Source organism: Talpa europaea (genome assembly GCF_964194135.1).
Source record: "Talpa europaea genome assembly, chromosome: 12".
NCBI classification, from domain to species: domain Eukaryota; kingdom Metazoa; phylum Chordata; class Mammalia; order Eulipotyphla; family Talpidae; genus Talpa; species Talpa europaea.
Window position 1 is genome coordinate 65,261,139 of NC_140079.1, and position 6,011 is coordinate 65,267,149.

The following is a 6,011-nucleotide window of genomic DNA, read 5'->3' on the forward strand; positions in this document are numbered from 1 at the left end:
GACACACAGGGAAAACCCAGTGAGATTGTCCCAGCCACTGTTACCAAGACCCCCATTGTGTAAACAGTTCAGCCACAATATTCAATAAATGGCCACATGAGGTCTTACACACACACACACACACACACACACGCTCTCTCTCACACACACATACACACACACACACATGCGCACACACATACACCTTCTCTCTCTTCCAGGCAGAATACAGCTGGCCTTCTACAGGTCTCACAAGCTGTGGCCTCTGCCTCAGGCGCCATCCCACAGCCTATCAAGGAGCAGGAAACTCAGGAGCTTGTCCCAGACAAGCCTGGGCAGAACCTGCTGCCCCTTTACTTAAGTCCTGGGCTCACCAGGACAAAATGAGGGGGGCAATGCAATACCCACTGACCTACCTGTATCTCCACACCAAAAGGCAGTCTCCAAGGCCCTACAGACCCAGATGAAATGACCAGAAGCTCCAAGCAGTGAGTAGGACTAACCTTTCTCCTCTCTCTGGTGCTCTTCTCAGAGGGGCAGGACAGCTGCTAACAGGAAACCTTAGCTACCTGCTAAATTTAGCCTCTGGCCCCATAGCCTGGCAGAGATCTGGGAGAAAGGAATGCAGGCTCAGGACCCAGACCCCAAAGCAGGCCTCATTTAACTCTTTCCTTCCTGGCTGATTCTCTGGACACTGACAGGGGGCTGCATAATAAGTTCACACTTTGTAAATGGAGATGCCTAAAGAAATGGTTTTCTTTGGTGTCTGGGATCTCTCTCGCCTGTACCCCTGATACTTCAAAGCCAAGGATCTGGAAAAATGCAACAGACTTAGCTCCATGTCTGCTTAGAGGGGGTTGGAAAAATACCAGACATGGAAATTGAGTCCTCTGATATATGTTGGAGAGCACCATGGGGGACAAAAAGGTCATCCTTGCTTATGGCCAGGTTACACTTCTTTTCACAGAGATGACTAATAGCAAATTGGTAGTTGTTGTCTCCTATATAAGCCCTCCCCCACATTCATACCCCACTGTGATGGTCCCTCACAACCCTGGGTGATATAAAAATTCCACAAGTTGGGGCCTCCCTGGTGGTGCAAGGGTTAATAAGTAGCAGCACTATAAAGCTATCTGCAGGCACTGCAGCACGAGTTCGATCCCCAGCCAGGGAGGTGACCCACATGGTGCAGCAGACCTCTCCTGTCTCACCCTCTGCTCCCCCCAGCAATGTATTTCAGTTAATCCGCCTGTTCTGTTCCCCACTCTGTCTCTGGTAAGTCCTCTCACTCCCCACACCTCAGGCCTGTATCCCAGTTTTTGTATGCATAAATAAATAAATCTTTAAAAAAAATTCCACAAACTTCCTAAACTTCAAATGAGCTCATAAACCAGCCTGCATCACTAGCTCACCTCCCACCTCACCGTGAGCTAAGCAAAGTCCAGTGACTCAGTTGGTCACCCCTCATCCTACACACCCCTTCATCCATTCCTCCGTCCACATGTTTGCCTACCTATCCACAAATTTCTATTGATTGCCCGTTACATGTCAAGCGCTATAGTTGACCAAAGTAAAACAGATATACTTGCTTCAAATGATCTTTCTTCCTGGCTAGGCAGAACAATGCCAGGCACATTAAAAATTACCTGAGTAAATGAATGAGCTCACAGTTTATTAGGAGCAATGAGACACAGATCAAAAATAACTCACACATAAGGCAGAATGTAGTAAATGTCCAAGAGAGAGCAGAGTGCTGTGTGAGTTCAGAGGAGGGCAAGAACCCTTCTGACTGAAGTTAGAGAAGGCTTTGTGGCGACGTGATAACAGCAGGTATGGTATGGTGGGGGGAAAGGATTCAGATGATTTGATATGGACAAAGTTTTGGAGTAGCAAAATTAGTTTCATATGGTGAATCTGTTACAGGGCAGGGAGAGGGGTACCCCAGACCCCGCAAACCTGCCTACTCTAAATGGGTTCTGCCATCTGCCACATCAACACAAAACTCATGAGACTTTAATGAAAAGGAACTTTAATACAATAAGAAACAATACAGGAAAGGCAAAGAATATAGTTTCTAAATCAAGCACCCAAAGTTACCGGTCCCCTCGTGGGTAAAAGTCCACCCAAGCAGGATTGGCCCAGAGCAAGGCCCCAAAGCCTGCCACAAGTCTAAAGCATCTTCCAGGGGGACCCACAGAAAAGGATGAGAAACAACCAGACAAGTCTGGAAGGAAAAGAGCAAAATCAAAATCAAGACAAAAACCGCCATTGTCACCTCCCCACAGGTCTCTCACCCACATCTGTGTCACCCAGTCCACGACCAAAAGGCAAGTGCAGTTTCTTCCCGTGTCTCTCAGCAACATGTGCCTCCTCCAGGTCTCCTTCTGGCTCTCCATTTTTCTTTCTTTCTTCCTCAGTCTCCTCTCCAGCTTCTTCTCTCCCTGTTCAGCTCCACCCTCCTTTTGGGTGGGGCAGGAAACCTGGAACCTCCCCCTTTCCTGGGGACCACCCTGTTAACAGTCGAAAGCAAACATGTGTGGCAGAGACTTGGCAAGGCTGGGGTGGGGTCTCCTCTTGACAGAGTGGTCAAGGAATGATATTGGAATTGTAGATTTTCAGGCCTAGCCTCCCAGCCAGGAATGATGCCAGACCGCAGGGGCAGCGCTGAGTCCCAGCTACTAGACCACCATGGGTTGGTGTCTCACGAAGCTGCATCAGGAACTTTGCAGACTCTCAGGCAAGCAAGCAAGAAGAGGCAGGTTTGTTTAGAGAAAGAAAAAGTTTATTGAGGAGAAAAGGAACAGAAATAAAGTGGGACTCCCAGGCCCTGAAACCAGGCCAGGGAGGGGCAAGGAAGCCAAAATGGAGTCGTGTCTCAGGAAATATATACCTTCTTTCCCTCATTATCTTAAAATTCCAGTGGTCTCTCCCTGATTGGTTAGTTCCCAGGTGGCCTCACAGCTACTGAGCAGGGGATCTTTACATTCCTTATCTAACAGGTTTTTCTCTCCCCATTTGTTGCATCTTCTCCCTTGTTTGATAGATTTATCTTTATGACCCAGTCTCCCAGATGGGCATCCCTGCATTTCAAGGAAAAGTCAAACATCAGCTATTGAAGAAAAACAGGCTGGCGCCCACTGGTCTCAGTGCTGACCCCATCCCATCCCCCCCTTGCATAAATATCCCTGCACTCTGTCAAAGGGCAGGATGGTGGTCTCCCAGATGTGAGTCTGCTGCCTTCCTCATTTGTCAACAAATTAAACCACTCTCTTTTTCCCCAAACTCCACTTCCCTTTATTGGCTAAGGAAACTGAGGCTGGTGTTTGTTGACCTTAGTCCTGGGATGTTTTTTATTCCCAGCGTAATTAGTTACATTCCTCTTGTTGCCCTTATCTGTGGAGTCTTCCTTTACTCTCCGAAGGTCCCCACCTGCACTGTCCTTGGGGCTGCCTAATTCTCCCTAACTTGCCCTAGGATTCAGGAAGGCATCACTGAGAAGTCACATGGCACCATTACCAGTCACCAAACCACCATCTTGGGTGTCAAAATAGGAACTTAGTAAGAGACCATCAAAGAAGGGAGGAGCTACCACAATGAGGAATCACTGAGGTTCAGTTTACACCCACAGACTTCAAGGTTCCATGAAGACATCATGTGGTATGAGAGAGAGGTGAGATGAGGGGCGTAGAAGGAGAAGAGATGGGAATAGGGCAGGGAAGAGCTGAAGGGTAGCATCAGGCTAGCAAAGGCTCAAAATGATGGGCTCTCATGTAGGGAAGGAAGAGAGGCAGGCAAGTGGGAGGGGAAGATGGGGCACCCACACCCCTAAGAGAGACCACAGATAGGAGGGCCTCTCTCAGAAGAAGGGACAGAGGACCTCTGTCTTCTCTGTACCTCCAGTCACCACCCAGAGCTTGCAGAAAGTGACATCTGAGCCACTGGAGATTAGAAATCCGAAAACCACGTCCTTGCTATGTGACCATGGAAAGCTCATTGAATTCCTCTGAGACTCAGATCTATTTGTAAAATTATAATACTAATCTCCCCATTTTGTTTTACCACTAGGTGTAAAGTGGGTCCCTTCCTCAAGCCCCAGTTACATTTCCTGTATCATTTCCCAAGTGATGTTCCCAATGGCACTTATCATTCTGGAAGTAGGGCCGCCCCAATTTGCCTGGGACATGGGCCAGTTCCAGGCAAACTGAATGTTGGCCATGGTATTTCTAAGATAGTCTTCTCTGCATCCTTGTGTCCTCTCTTTCACCCCAAGCAGACTGTCAACTCTCTGACATGTCAACTACCTCCAGCATGGGGTAGTGTGGAGGTAGTGTCCTGTAGACAAGGAAGAGAAGGAGAGGAACAGATCATATTGCATCTTGAAGTGTTTCTATTATTGGAGACAACACCCTTTTATTGGGCTTCAGAGGGTACGTTGAAATCATGTTTCTTTTTATGACATAGCAGTAATTTCGTATCTGCTATGGATAAGCCCACTCCTTGTTGAGAAACCCAGGACTTTGTACACTTGCTAAGTGTAACACAGAGGAAGTGACTGGATCAGGAAAAGGTGGAGAAGGTCCCTGTCATTGCTTTGGTGGAGTAGGTGGAGTCTGGCTCCATAGGTGAGTTAGCCTGTCAATCAGGCCAAGGGGCAGGTGGGGCTGAGCTGAGTATAAAGATAAAAACCAAGTCACCAAAGGCTAAGCCAGGTTAGAACTTGCTTTGGCTTCCACCAGTGGGCCCAGTCTGTCTGGGCCAGGTTTGGAGCAGAGAGGAAACGAGACCATGGTGGGGAAGATATGGCTGGTGCTGTGGATGCTCTGTGGAGGTGAGTAGGCCCCCTCCCCGCCCAGTATCCAGGCGTGAGGTGGACATAGGGCCGAGCACTGAGGGGCTTCGCAGTGAGGGCCTCCAGTGACATGGCTGTGTTCCTATTGATACCGGAATTGTCAGGCCTAGTCTCCCAGCCAGGAACGGATCCCAGGCTGCAGGGCAGTGCTGAGCCCCAGCCACTAGACCCCCACGGGTTGGTGTCTCACGAAGCCGCAGCAGGAACTTCGCAGACGCTCAGGCAAGCAAGCGAGAAGAGGCAGGTTTGTTTATAGAAAGAAAAAGTTTATTGAGGAGAAAAAGAACAGAAATAAAGTGGGACTCCCAGGCCAGGGAACCAGGCCTGGGCGGGGCAAGGAAGCCAAAGTGGAGCTGTGTCTCAGGGAATATATACCTTTTGTCCCTCATTATTCTAAAGCTCCACCAGTCTCTTTGTGATTGGTGAGTTCTCGGCTGTCTCACTTAATTTGCTACTGAGTGGGGGATCTTCACATTCCTTATCTAGCAGGTCTGTCTTTCCCCATTTGTTGCATCTTTATCTTTATGGCCCAGTCCTCTGGATGGGCATCCCTGCATTGAAGTTAAACAGCTGCCCTTCTAAGTTGTCCATAAATTAAACCACTCTTCATTTCTCCAATCTCTGCCTCCCTTTACCACCTGAAGGAAACCAGGACCAACGTTAACAATGTTGTCCTTGGTCCTGAGATGTTTGTTTTTCCTAGTGGAATTGGTTACACTCCCTTGGTTGTCCTTATCTCTGAAGCCTCCCTAAATTCTTCAGAGGTCCCCTCCTGCACTGTCCCTGAAACTGCCTAATTTCTAGCTTGCCCTGTGTCTCACTATTGGGAAGGATGATGCCTTCTGTGGCTCAGGCTGCAGTTTCCAGGCTGGAATCAGAATTTTTTTCACATATTAGTAAGTAAAATTCCAGCTCATTTCTAGAATGAAGAATTCATATATTCTCAAGGCCATATTTCCTGGTCCCAAATAGAGTCTATAGGATCCAACATAAGATCTGATGATAGGGACAAAACATTTGACATCAGGGTTGTCCCAGAAAATGCAGGTTGTGTGGATTAGAGATGTCTACTATGTAGGATTTTAACCGTCACCTTCATACTAGAGAAAGAGACAGTGGTAAGTGATACACCTGTATCACATGCAGGGAAACAGAGGCAGAGGACAATGCAATATATCCCTTA